A 13,919-nucleotide genomic window follows, 5' to 3' on the forward strand; every position below is an offset into this window, starting at 1 on the left:
GTCAAGCAAGAGTTCTAAATCCGGGAGAAAGGAAGCTACGGCTCTCTCAGACGAGACTCTGACTGCGCTCGGAAAGCTCCGAGACGAAATTTTAAAGGAATTTAAAACCGCTTTCAAACAGTTGGAAGACAAACTGGATCGGATCAACGATAAAGTGGACAAACATGCCGAACACCTATCTCGCATCGATTTGACTTCTGAAGATTTAGAAAGTCGTGTTCGATACTTGGAGACTCTATGTTCCAGCTTAGAGGAAAAATGTAACAAACTCCTTTCCAAAATGGTGGATCTCGAAAGTCGCAGCAGACGCTGCAATCTTAGAATTCTTGGATTGCCAGAGGCCACCGAACAGGGATCAACCGTGAAGTTTTTCGCCAAGTTTCTCTGTGAGATATTCGGGAAAGATTTGCTTCCGAACCCGCCTGAGCTCGAACGGGCACACAGAGTTTACGCCCCCCCCGGAATTCTGGGCTCCCGCCCGCGACCGGTAATTTTGTGCTTCCATCAATACCAGGTAAAACACAGTCTGATTGTAGAGGCACGTCGCAGGGGTTCTTTTCCTTTCCAGGATACAACCATTCGCTTTGTGGAAGATTTTGCACCCCAGACCTTAAAGATGCGCGCTGAGTTTAAAGGCGCAATGAAAGTGCTTTTATATCGTGGTTTTAAACCCTCTCTTCGCAATCCTGCCGATCTACGAATCAAGCTTAATACTGGAAAATACAAGTGGTTCAAATCAGTGAAGGAAGCTGAAGCATTTGTGACAAGTCTTCCGGCTATCCAGTCATCTTCGGAATCCGATCGGACCTCCTAAAATGGTGGATAAGTACTCCTCGTAGTAAAATTACTTTTTCTGGACTCAGACTTTACTTGAATCACTCAGACATTATTCACTGAAACTCTAAGGGCTGTTGACAATCTCTCCCTGGATTTGGTGTGTGTGTAATCTATTTTTATTCTTGTATAACTTTATCTACAGAGGTCTACAACTGACTCTAACTTGTTTTGGAGGTTCGAAGTCTTTAGTGAAGGCCTCCCTGTTTGTTGGTTCACAGTTTAATTGCTGATTTATTGTTCCTTTCTTAAAATATTTATTTATTTTATTTTTTTCCCTTTTCTTCACCCCTTTTTTCTAATCTCTGAATTTTTTTCTCTCCTCTCTGTAAATGGTTGATAAATACTCGTCTTGAATCTATAATTTTCCTCTTCCTTTCCTTTTTTTTTAAACTTTTTTCCCCCTTTCTCTTACTTTATTCTTCTATAATTTTTCGCGGGTAGGTTAGTTTTGGTTTTCTTCCGATTTTCTCTGTATTAAGTTTTATATTTCTGCAGAAGGTGTTCTAATCTGCAGTTATGTTTTCTAGTGTATAAACTAGTTACTATTTGCTATAGTATTTATACGGAACTGCTGTTAATGACACAGATCTGGAAGTTGTATTTGGGTTAATTTTTTTGGTAGAGCTAGCTACTTGTTTTGGTAGCCGTGTAGTTTTGGGTTGTGTGGCTGGGGTGGGTTTTCCAGTTCCAACATCACTCACTGTATTTATTGTTTCACTTTATTGCTCAGGACATGTATATGGTTTGATTTTACGAATCTATGTTTACATCTCTGCTCCCAGACTGCTATTGTACTGCTTGACTTTTTATATGCCTGCTGCCTTTTATGCATTAGTAATTGATAATGGCTAGTGCACTTAAATTCGTGAGCTGGAATGTAAAGGGATTGAATCACCCTGTTAAAAGGAGGAAGGTATCTCGTGAGCTGGAATGTAAAGGGATTGAATCACCCTGTTAAAAGGAGGAAGGTATTCTCACATATCAAACAACTCAAAGCTGACATTGCTTTCCTTTAAGAAACTCATATTCGTTGTTCTGATAACTCCCGGCTTCTGTCAAAGTGGGCGGGTCAGCATTTTCATTCATCCTTTGCCGCTAAAGCTAGGGGAGTCTCCATTCTTATTAACTCAAATATTCCTTTTGAACTCCATAATAAAATATCTGATACAAATGGCTGTTTTATTATTGTTTCTGGTAAACTATATAACACTAAAGTTGCACTAGCAAACCTGTATGCCCCCAACTTTGATGATGTTAACTTTTTTGAACGGTTTTTTTTCCTCACTACCAGACTTAAACTCATACTCTCTTATACTGGGTGGTGACTTCAACTGTTGGTTGGATCCTAATCTGGATCAATCGTCCTCTGTTACCAGATCACCTACTAAATCTTCCTTAGCTATCCAATCGTTTCTCTCTAATTTTGGTATCTCTGATATATGGCGTTTCCTCCATCCTACAGAGAGAGATTATTCTTTTTTCTCACATGTTCACCATACCTTCACTAGAATTGACTATTTCTTACTCGATAACCAACTTATTCCATTTGCCCACTCTTGTGACTATCAGAGTATACTGATTTCTGACCATGCCCCAATTACCCTCTCTCTGAACTTTCCTGGTCTCCCTCAGAGAAATAAACACTGGCGGTTTGATTCAACTTTATTATCGGATGACGATTTTTAAAAATTTATTAAGGATCAGATAACCTTTTATTTTAACACTAATACATCACCTGAAGTGCCATCCCAGATTGTCTGGGATGCCATGAAAGCACATCTGAGGGGTCAAATAATCTCTTACACAGCAAATCTCAACAGAAGATCCCGTGCAGATCGATTAGACCTCATTAACCAGATTAAAGATTTGGATCAAATATATGCCTAAACTAAGAACCCTGAATTATACAAGAAGCGTGTTGAACTCCAAACTAAATTTAACCTTCTGTCCACTCAACCTGTTGAACGCCAACTTCTCGAAAGCAAGAGTCGCTTTTACATTCATGGGGATAAGTCTGGTAAATTCCTAGCCAATCAGCTAAGGCGTTCCAAAGCCAAACAACATATTACAAAGATCCGGAAGGAGAACGGAGACTTTACATCGGATCATTTAGAAATTAATGACGCATTTAAAAATGTTTATTCTCGGCTTTATTCCTCTGAATCTCTGAATGACAATATCTCTGTTAATCAATTTTTACAGAATCTGAATATCCCCTCACTTTCATCTGATTTCAAAGCCAAACTCAATGCGCCTGTATCATCAGAAGAAATATCTTTTGCAATTTCTGCACTGTCCTCAGGGAAATCTCCTGGACCTGATGGGTTCCCTGTAGAATTTTATAAATCATTCTCTTCACTTCTTTCTCCTCAGTTACTTTCAGTATTATCTGACTCGTTTAATTACGGCAAATTGCCACCCTCTTTCAATGAGGCATCTATTATTCTTCTCTTAAAAAAGGGCAAAGACCCAACAGAGTGTTCCTCGTATAGGCTGATCTCTCTGCTCAATGTTGATGTAAATATCTTAGCTAAAGTTTTGGCTCATAGATTAGAAACCGTTATTCCCTCCATTATCTCTGATGACCAAACAGGCTTTATTAAAAACCATCTCCCTTTGTTTAACATTCGGCGTTTATTTAATATCTTATACTCAGCTCCAACTGGGATTCCTGAATGTGTTATTTCCCTCGATGCGGAGAAGGCATTTGATTGTATAGAGTGGAACTACCTTTTTGCAGTCTTAGAAAAATTTGACCTCGGCCAAAATTTCATCTCTTGGATCCAATTGCTGTACCTGTGTCCTACTGCTTCTGTTTTTTTTTTCTAATTTTTTTATTAGTTTTTCAAAACATTTTACAAAATTAAAAACCCCAAATCCCAATGAGGAGCATTAATACAGAGCAAGGTTAAGCATACAATATCAATATGCTACAGAGGAAGAGAGTTTAACAAAAAAGCACCTAAATTAAAGACAAGTGAGCTTACTGTCCTCCCCAAACCCCACAACACAAGAAAAAAAAAACAATTCCAGACCAACCACCACACAATATAGAGAGTATAAGTCCGGACAATCAAACTCCCAGACTGTGAATACACTTAGCAACAGAGGATAATAATGCCTACTACCAGAAAAGAAAGGGAGCTGAAAGCAAGGGACCAAAGGGAAAAAAAAAAACCCTAGTCAAGAGGAAGGTTATGAAAGTACTCGATAAAAGGCCCCCAGATCTTATGGAACTTTAAATCCGAATTGAGAACTGAATAATGAATGAATATGAGTTTCTTGGAGGAAAGCAATGTCAGCTTTGAGTTGTTTAATATGTGAGAATACCTTCCTCCTTTTAACAGGGTGATTCAATCCCTTTACATTCCAGCTCACAAATTTAAGTGCACTAGCCATTATCAATTACTAATGCATAAAAGGCAGCAGGCATATAAAAAGTCAAGCAGTATAATAGCAGTCTGGGAGCAGAGATGTAAACATAGATTCATAAGGTCAAAATATAAACATGTCCTAAACAATAAAGAAATGTTGGAACTGGAAAACCCACCCCACCCACACAACCCAAAACTACACGGCTACCAAAACAAGTAGCTAGCTCTACCAAAGAAATTAACCCAAATACAACTTCCAGATCTGTGTCATTGACAGCAGTTCCGTATAAATGCTATAACAAACAGTAACTAGTTTATGCACTAGGAAACATAACTACAGATTAGAACACCTTCTGCCGAGATATACAACTTAATACAGAGAAAATCAGAAGAAAACCAAAACTAATCTACCCGCGAAATATTATAGAAGGATAAAGTAAGAGAAAGGGGAAAAAAAGGTAAGAAGGAAAAAGAATAAAAGAGGAAAGGGAAAATTGTAAATTCAAGACGAGTATTTATCAACCGTTTACCGAGAAGGGAGAAAAAAACATTCAGAGAATGGAAAAAAAAGGGGGTGAAGAAAAGAAAAAGATAAAATAAATAAGTATTTAAAACAGAGGGAAAATAAATCAGCAGTTGAACTGTGAACCGACAAACAGGGAAGCCTTCACTAAAGACTTCAAACCTCCAAAACAAGTTAGATTTAGTTGTAGAACTCTGTAGGTAAAGTTATACAGAGGTGAAAATAGATTACACACACACCAAATCCCGGGAGAGATTGTCAACAGCCTTTAGAGTTTCAGTGAATAATGTCTGAGTGATTCAAGTGAATTCTGAGTCCAGAGAAAGTAATTTTACTACGAGGAGTACTTATCCACCATTTTAGGAAGTCCGATCAGATTCCGAAGATGACTGGATAGCCGGAAGACTTGCCACAAACGCTTCGGCTTCCCTCGCTGATTTGAACCACTTGAATTCCCCGGTATTAAACTTGATTCTTAGGTCAGCAAGATTACGAAAGGAAGGTTTGAAACCACGATCAAAAAGCACTTTCATTACGCCTTTATACTCAGCACGCATCTTTAAAGTCTGGGGTGCAAAATCTTCCACAAAGCGAATGGTTGTATCCTGGAAAGAAAAAGAGCCTCTGCGACGTGCCTCCACAATCAGACTGTGTTTTACCTGGTATTGATAGAAACACAAGATTACTGGTCGCGGACGGGTGCCCAGAATTCCGGGGGGGACATTAACTCTGTGTGCCCGTTCGAGCTCAGGTGGGTTTGGAAGCAGATCCTTCCCGAATATCTCACAGAGAAACTCGGCGAAAAACTTCACGGTTGATCCCTTTTCAGTCGCCTCTGGTAATCCCAAAATTCTGATGTTACAGCGTCTGCTACGATTTTCGAGATCCACCATTTTGGAAAGAAGTTTGTTAGATTTTTCCTCTAAGCTGGAACAGAGAGTCTCCAAGTATCGAACCCGACTTTCTAAAGCTTCAGAAGTCGAATCGATGCGAGATAAGTGTTCAGCATGTTTGTCCACTTTATCGTTGATCCGATCCAGTTTGTCTTCTAACTGTTTGAAAGCGGTTTTAATTTCCTTTAAGATTTCATCTCGGAGATTTTCAAGCGCCTTCATCGTCACGCCCGACGAAGTCGTAGTTTCTTTTCTCCCGGATTTAGAACTCTTGCTAGACATTGTAGGTTAGATATATTCACAGGCAAGTAAGAGATACCGAAAAAATTCCTATCTAAGCTTTATAAAATGGAGACATTTAGTGCAAAGGTAGCGACAGTAACGGAACAAAAGTTCGGAGCAGCTAAGCAATCGCCATGTTACCGGAAGTCTGCTGCTTCTGTTTTAACTAATTTTCAGAAATCCCAAGAATTTAATCTCAAACGTGGCACCCGTCAGGGATGCCCCTTAAGTCCCTTTCTCTTTGATTTGGCTATAGAACCTCTGGCGATAGCATTTCGAAACTGTCCTGAATTGACCGGGATTTGGAGAGGGGGTGTTGAGCATAAAGTTTCTCTCTATGCTGATGACTTATTACTCTTTCTCTCAAATCCATCTACATCCTTACCTCTAACGTTTTCACTTCTTGACCAGTTTAGCCAGATCTCTGGCTATAAACTTAACTTACATAAGAGTGAACTTTTCCCAATTAATAAAGAAGCACAAGAACTAACATTTCGTGATCTCCCTTTTAAAGTAGTCCCTAATCAATTTACTTATCTTGGAATTACAGTCACAAGGAAGTTTAAAGATCTCTTTCGTGAAAACTTTGCCAATCTTTCATATGCTATAAAACAGAGTCTGGTACAATGGTCACCTCTATCTATGTCTTTGGTAGGTCGTATTAATGTTGTTAAAATGTATGTTCTCCCCAAATTTTTATACTTATTTCAATCTATCCCAATTTTTATTCCTAAATCTTTTTTTGATTCCTTAGACTCTATTATTTTGTCATATCTGTGGCAGAATAAGCGCTCTAGAATTAATAAAATCCATCTCCAAAAATCTAAAAAAGAGGGTGGCATGGCTTTACCTAACTTTCGTTTATATTATTGGGCAGCTAATATACGTTGTGCTACCTTTTGGTCTTTCTTCCACGGCCAACCCGAGTGCCCTAACTGGGTGGCAATGGAGTTGAGCTCCACTAAAGAATTATCTATCTCTGCACTTCTTGGCTCTGCACTCCCTAGTAGTCTGCCCAGATCAATAGCTAATCCTCTTGTTAGACACACTTTGCGTATATGGGCTCAGTTCGGGAAATGCTATGGTTTCCAGGGGTTTTCCGTTTCCAGCCCTGTCGCACATAATCTCCTTTTTTTTTTACCTACTACGTACGATTCAGCATTCCATGTTTGGTATAGGAAGGGCATTAGACATTTTGAAGATCTTTTCATTGATAATCGCTTCGCCTCTTTTCAGCAGCTCTCTGTTAAGTTCAATCTGCCTAACGCTCATTTTTTCAGATATCTCCAAATCCGACACTTTATTGCTCCTTTAATTCCTAACTTTCCAGAAATGTCTACGAAAAATGCTATGGACCTATTTCTTTCCATTAATCCACTAGGTAAAGGTTTAATATCAATTATCCAAGAAAAACTAGCAGCCTTACGACGGGCCCCTGTGGATAAAATTAAAATGGCCTGGGAGCAGGATTTAAATATCTCCTTATCCGAGGAGAGTTGGGACTCAGTTCTCAAATTGGTTAACTCAACCTCTCTTTGTGCTCGCCATTGCCTTTTACAGTTTAAGATTGTTCATAGAGCCCATATGTCTAAATCTAAACTATCTCGATTCTACCCTGGCATTAGTCCGCTCTGTGATAAATGCAAGAGGGGCGTGGCCTCTCTCATCCATATGTACTGGTTCTGTCCTAGCTTGGAGAAATTCTGGAAAGATGTCTTCACTACGTTATCGTGTATTCTGAATCAGCACCTAGAACCAAACCCCTTAATTGCTCTGTTCGGTTTTTGGGGCGAGACAGATTTATGTCTGGGTCCGACCCAATGCTGAATACTATCCTTTGCCTCTCTCCTGGCTAGACGCTTGATCCTCCTTAGATGGAGAGATGTTGCCCCGCCCACCCATGCGCAATGGCTTAACGACATTATGGCCTGCTTAAACCTCGAAAAAATTCATTATTCAGTTCTTAATTCGGATCTAAAGTTCCATAAGGTCTGGGGACCTTTTATCGAGTACTTTCATAACCTTCCTCTTGGCTAGGGTTTTTTTTTCTTCTTCTTTTCGGTCCCTTGCTTTCAGCTCCCTTTTTTTTCCCGGTAGTAGGCATTATTATCCTCTGTTGCTAAGTGTATTCACAGTCTGGGAGTTTGACTGTCCTGACTTATACTCTCTATATTGTGTTGTGGTTGGTCTGGAGTTGTTGTGTTTTTCTTGTGTTGTGGGGCTTGGGGAGGATACTAAGCTTAGCTGTCTTTAATTTAGGTGCTTTTTTGTTAAATTCTCTTCCTTTGTAGCATATTGTTATTGTATGCTTAATTTTACACTGTATTAATGTTCCTCATCGGGATTTGGGGTTTTTAATTTGTAAAATGTTTCGAAAAACTAATAAAAAATTTAAAAAAAAAATTGATTCCCATTCCTGTTCCAACATGTAAATCCATGGCCTCCACTTATGCCAAGGTGCAATATCAGGGTGGAGGAGTAACATGCCTTATATTCTGTCTGGGTACCGTCCAACCTGATGGCATGAATATTGATTTCTCTTTCCAGTGAACAAATTTCTTCCCCCCCCCCCCCCCCCCATTTCATCTATTCCCCACTCTGACCTTTCACTTCTCACCTACCTATTACTTCCCTCAGGTCCCCTCCTCCTTCACTTTATCTTATTACCCACTCTCCTCTACTATCAGATTCTTTATTCTTCAGTCCTTAACTTTTCCCACCCACCTGGCTTCGCCTATCACCTTCCAGTTAGCCTCCTTCCCTCACCTAAAAGGGAGGGCATCTTCCCCTCTTCCTTCTCAGTCCTGAAGACGGGTCTTGGCCTGCAAAGTCAACTGTTCACTCTTTTCCATAGATGCTGCCTGACCTGCTGAGTTTCTCCAACACTTTGTGTATGTTGCATTGGTATATGTAGATAAACATGGCAAGCACAGGAAAGAGGTTTTGGGGAGGTGGGGGGGAGGTGTCCGAGCAAGAGAGGAGGAGGCAAGTTCTGGGAGTGTTAAAGCAAGAAGAGGAGAATGGTAGACAGTTAAATTTTGAAGCATACAATGGGTAGGAAAGTGTGTTTGGTGATTGGGTGTTATTGCGTTAACAAAATTACTTTCATTTCTGTAATTGAACAGAAATGGATGACTACTTGAAATTTGCATACTGAGATATTGCATCTTGCTTAATTCCATATTTAATCAATCATGCACTAAATTTCCCTAACAGCTTCTCCTAAATCCTAGGAAAATTGTGACCTCAGGGCAAGCTAATATCAGTTTTATTTGACACAAGTTCAATAAATAGCATATGTCCTATTTTCATGTTCTTTCCAACTAAAATTCAGCATTTACATGTAATCACATTAAAGCACGAGGCTATTAAAATAACATGGAAACCACTCCTCAATTCTCTCAAAGAAACCAAAATTCTGCAATGTTTTAAGCTGTTACTACTGCTGTTCTCATCTGTAAAAAAAAGTAAACAAAACCTTAAGAATAAAAAGTATCTGAAATCTATCATCGGCAATTCTATAAATCTGTCAATTTAAACTAAAGCTCCCAAAATCTGAAATGCATTAACTTAGTAAAGGCTGTACTTACTATGGATCACAAATACGAGTAAGTCTGCAGATGCTGCAAATCCAAAGCAGCACAAACTGCCGGAGGAACTCAGCAGGCAAGACAGCATCATTAAAAAAGAGTAAACAATTGACATTTTGGGCCAAGACCCTTATTCAGGACTGAAACTCTGAAAGCTTACTATAGATGTCAAGACATGGGCCTTAGTACCTCCTTGTGCAATTGGACACTTGATTTCTTCACTAGCAGACTCCAGTTAGTACAGATTGGCAACAACATCTCCTCTACACTAACAATCAGCACAAGTGCTTCACAGGGCTATGTGCTTAGTCCTTTGCTCGATTCACTTCATACTTATAATTGTGTGGCTACATACAGCTCCAACACCATATTTGTTTGCTGACAACAGCACTGTTGATGGCCGAATCACAGGTGGTGGTGAACCAGCATATAGGAGAAAGATTGAAAATCTGATTGAGTAGTGCCACAAAAACAACCTCTCACTCAACATCAGCAAAACCAAAGAGCTGAATCAACTACAGAGAAAGTAGTAGGAGGTCCATGAGCCAGTCCTCATTAGGGGAATAGTGGAGAGGGCTAGTAGCTTTAAATTCTCTGACATCAACTTATCAGAGGATCTTTCCTGGGACCAGCACATTAGTGTCATCCCAAAGAAGGAACAACAGCACCTCTACTTTATTAGAAGTTAGCATGTCACCAAAAACTTCTGACTAACTTCAATACATGCTCAGTAGAGAAGATCCTGACTGGTTGCATTTCAGCTTGGTATAGAAACACCAATGCTCAGGAATGGAAAAGGCTACAGAAAGTGGTTAATACAGCCCAGTCAATCATAGATAAAGCCCTCCACCCATTGTGTACATTTATATTGACTTTTGCCTCAAGAAAGCATCTATCATTAAAAAACCCCACCATCCAGGCCATGCTCTCTTCTCACTACTACCATTGGGCAGAAGGAGGAGAAAGCTTAGGTCCCCCACCATCAAGTTTAGTACTATTACTATTACTCTACAGGCTCATGAACCAGCCTGGATTTATAAATTTGCAATGAACTTTTGAATTTCAGTGCAATTGCCTTTTAAAACAAGTATCAGTGAAATCAGATAACAAAAAAGAAAATAAACAGTGATAACAATGTTGTCTACAAGAAATTCAGTACATCTGGTAGGTCCCTCATTGCAGACAACACCAGAAAAGTAAGTTAAATGGGATCCACAGTGAAGTAGAGAACTGGATCCAAAATTGGCTTGTTTACAGAAGACAGAAGGTAGTGATAGAGGAGTGCTTTTATGACTGGAGGTCTATGACTTGTGGTGTTCCACAAGGATCAGTGCTGGGACCTCCGCTGTTTATAATATATATTAATAATCTGGATGAAAGTGTGGGTGGTCTGATTATAGGTCACACAAAAATTGGTGGGTGTGGATAGCGAGGTTGTCAGAGGATGCAGTAAGTTATGAACCACTTGGAAATATGGGCAAAGAAATAAAGACGCAGTTTACTCTGGCCATGTGTTCGGCATTAGGATGTCAAATTCAGTAGGTAAGTATACAATAAATGACAGGAACCTTCAGTCCTGGTCAACAGCTGCAAAAGACAGTCTTTGAGTCTTCAATGAAATTGCCAACTATAATTTATTGAAACAAGTATAATATATCCAAATTTGCTAATAATATGCTGCTTACCATGAAAGTTGTGGGGACTATGCAAAGGGAATACAGACGGAAGCAGATAAGTTAGGCAATTTCATATGTAGTCTATTAGTTTTGACTTCGATTACAGTTTTGGAAAGTCTTCTGACAGCAAAGGTTGAACTACCTGGTGTGTAATTGCTAAATTAATCATCAACACTTTATTTGAACAAATGTGTAGCATTTGCATTTTTTTTAATATAGCCTCTCAGGCACAACCACCTTAACTACATCTGTTTAGAAATGTACAGCTAATACCTCTGGAATTTCTACCTCTTCTTCCCTTGGTGAACTGAGATACATCCCACTTGGCCTGGGTGACTCATCCACTTTAATCATAACTGGTTTTTAAAAATCCTTCCAAATGTTTAGTCCAACATTTTCTTCCTTCATAAAATATCCACTTAGAAACCTAGCCATGCATCCTTCATCCAGGACTACAGCTTTTTTGATCAGGATCAACTCTAGCATCCATACGATAATTTTCTTTTGCAGCTTTCTTCTTGCCATTTGCTTACTATTTCCATGACTGTATAGGATTTTTGGATGCCCTTTTATGTTTGCATCTAGTTTTTATTCCCTCATTTTCACTTGCCTCTTGAATACTCTTCCTTCCCGCTTCACTTTAATCTCCCTTTCTGCCTTTGGTCACCCAAGGAACATTTGTTTTACATACTCTTTCGAGATGAAAATGTATCCAAATTGTAACTTAACCAATTTCTTCTTTAGAGGCTCTTCATTACTTAATTACAGCCTTAGCCTATTTTTTTCTTGAATTCAATTTACTTAGGCTGGATATATTCTCATCCCATTGAAATCAGCCTTTCTCTAGTTAACTATTTTTACTTTGGAGTTCATAGCTGTTTCCCTTAGCTGTTCTTAATCGAATGATCTAATGGTTACTAATGTCTATACGCTTTTCTACTGATACATTGCCTAGCATTCAGGATGAGTTTCCAGCAACAGTGACGCAAGTTTCTTCACTAAAAGGGCTAATTAAAGCATTATACAAAGAGATGCTTTGCAAAGCTGATGCTCTGACCCCACTACAAACCCTGGCCTTTCCCACTGCTGCATGTTTCTCTGTCAGGAACACATCATGAGTCCCTATTTGTATGTGTGGGAGGAGAATGGGGTGAATGCAGGGTGGAGTAGTGGTTAATGACTGAAATACAGCAAGTGGGAATTAACATATTTTTAGCCATGATCTGCAATGCCCAAGCTTGTGTTATCTTCACAGTGCCAAGGAGAAAAGGGAGAAGGTAAAGGATGCAGTTGATCCACACAATAGTCAACAAGAATAAAACATTAAATTTTGTAAGGGGGTATGGAAAAATGGGTACAAATTAACCCATAAAATCTCAATAGGAAATTAGCCTAATCACCCAACAACATACAAATCCTTCCAGAAGTAAGGAAATTAGATGTTTCAATACGCCTAGGCTACTGCAAATATACAGAAAACACATCTATTGTCTTCAGTAAAGGATAATATTATTGAAATGAACAAGTTTCTGAGAAGGCTTGACAAAGAACATCATTAGAACATCTAACTTGCCGACACACAAGAGATTATGCACCTGGTAGAAATTCAGAACAACAAACACAAAATACTGGAGGAACTCAGCTGGACAGGAAACATCTATATAGACAACTCAACACTTTGGGCTGAGAGTCCCTAGTTTGGATAGTCTGGAAGTAGTGATCATTGTCTCAAACTAAGGGTTAGATAGTTACTTAGGGCTGAAATCAAAATATTACCTCCAACTCAAAAGTTTGTTAGAATTCCTTATCCCAGAATGCTATAAATTCTTCTGACTGATACATTCAATACTGAGATGAAAAAATATTTTGCTAATTAACAAATTAAGGGATATTGGATAAGAAAAGTTGGGAAAAAAGAGTTTGATGTAGAAGTAGAGGCACAAGAGATTGCATATGATGGAAATCTGAAGCAGCACATACAGGAGCTGGAGGAACTCAGTGGGTTAAGGCAACATCGCTGGAGAGAAATGGACAGTCAAATTTGGGTCAAGAACCTTTGTAAAGAGTGGAAGAGGGTAGATAGCCAGTATAAAAACTTGGGGGGGGGGGGGGAGGGGTGAAGCAAAAGCTGGTGAGTGATATTTAAGTAAGGGAGTGTAGAGATTGGGAATGATCTAAAAACTGGGGTGTTACAGGTAGAAGTACCAAAGGGCCGAAGAAGTTGCAATATGCACAGTGGACCATGGAGTAATAGAAAGGATGTGAGGAAGGGAACAACACACAGAATGCCAGCGGAACTCAGCAAGTCAGCCAGCATCCAAAAACAATCAACTTTTTGGGCTGAGACCCTTCATCAGGATTGGCAAGGAAGGAGAAGCAGCCAGAATAAGGTGGGGGGAGGGGGGAATATGACAAGCTATAAGGTGATAGGTGAAGCCAGGTGGGTGGGGGAGGAGGAAGCTGGGAGGAGATGTGGAAAAGGCAAAGGGCTAGAGAAGAAAGAATCTGGTAGGATAGAAGAACTAACCATGGGAGAAAGGGAAGGAGGAAGGGAACCATGGAGAGGTTATAGGCAAGTGAGGAGAAGATGCAAGACACTAGAGTGAGGAAATGAAAAAGGGGAGAGGGGAAAAATACTGGAAGTTGCAGAAATCCACGTTCATGCCATCAGAAACAGAAATCCTACAGCACAATACAGGCCCTTCAGCCCACAATGCTGTGACAAATATGCACTTACTTCAGAA

General features: G+C 39.5%; 1 protein-coding gene across 5 annotated transcripts in view; it reads right to left on the reverse strand.

Annotated features, from left to right (window-relative positions):
- Window positions 1-13,919, reverse strand: part of LOC140714546 (uncharacterized) — a 441,169-nt gene that overhangs the window by 170,507 nt on the left and 256,743 nt on the right. The window lies entirely within an intron of this gene.

This window comes from Hemitrygon akajei, chromosome 22, assembly GCF_048418815.1.
Source record: "Hemitrygon akajei chromosome 22, sHemAka1.3, whole genome shotgun sequence".
NCBI classification, from domain to species: Eukaryota; Metazoa; Chordata; class Chondrichthyes; order Myliobatiformes; family Dasyatidae; genus Hemitrygon; species Hemitrygon akajei.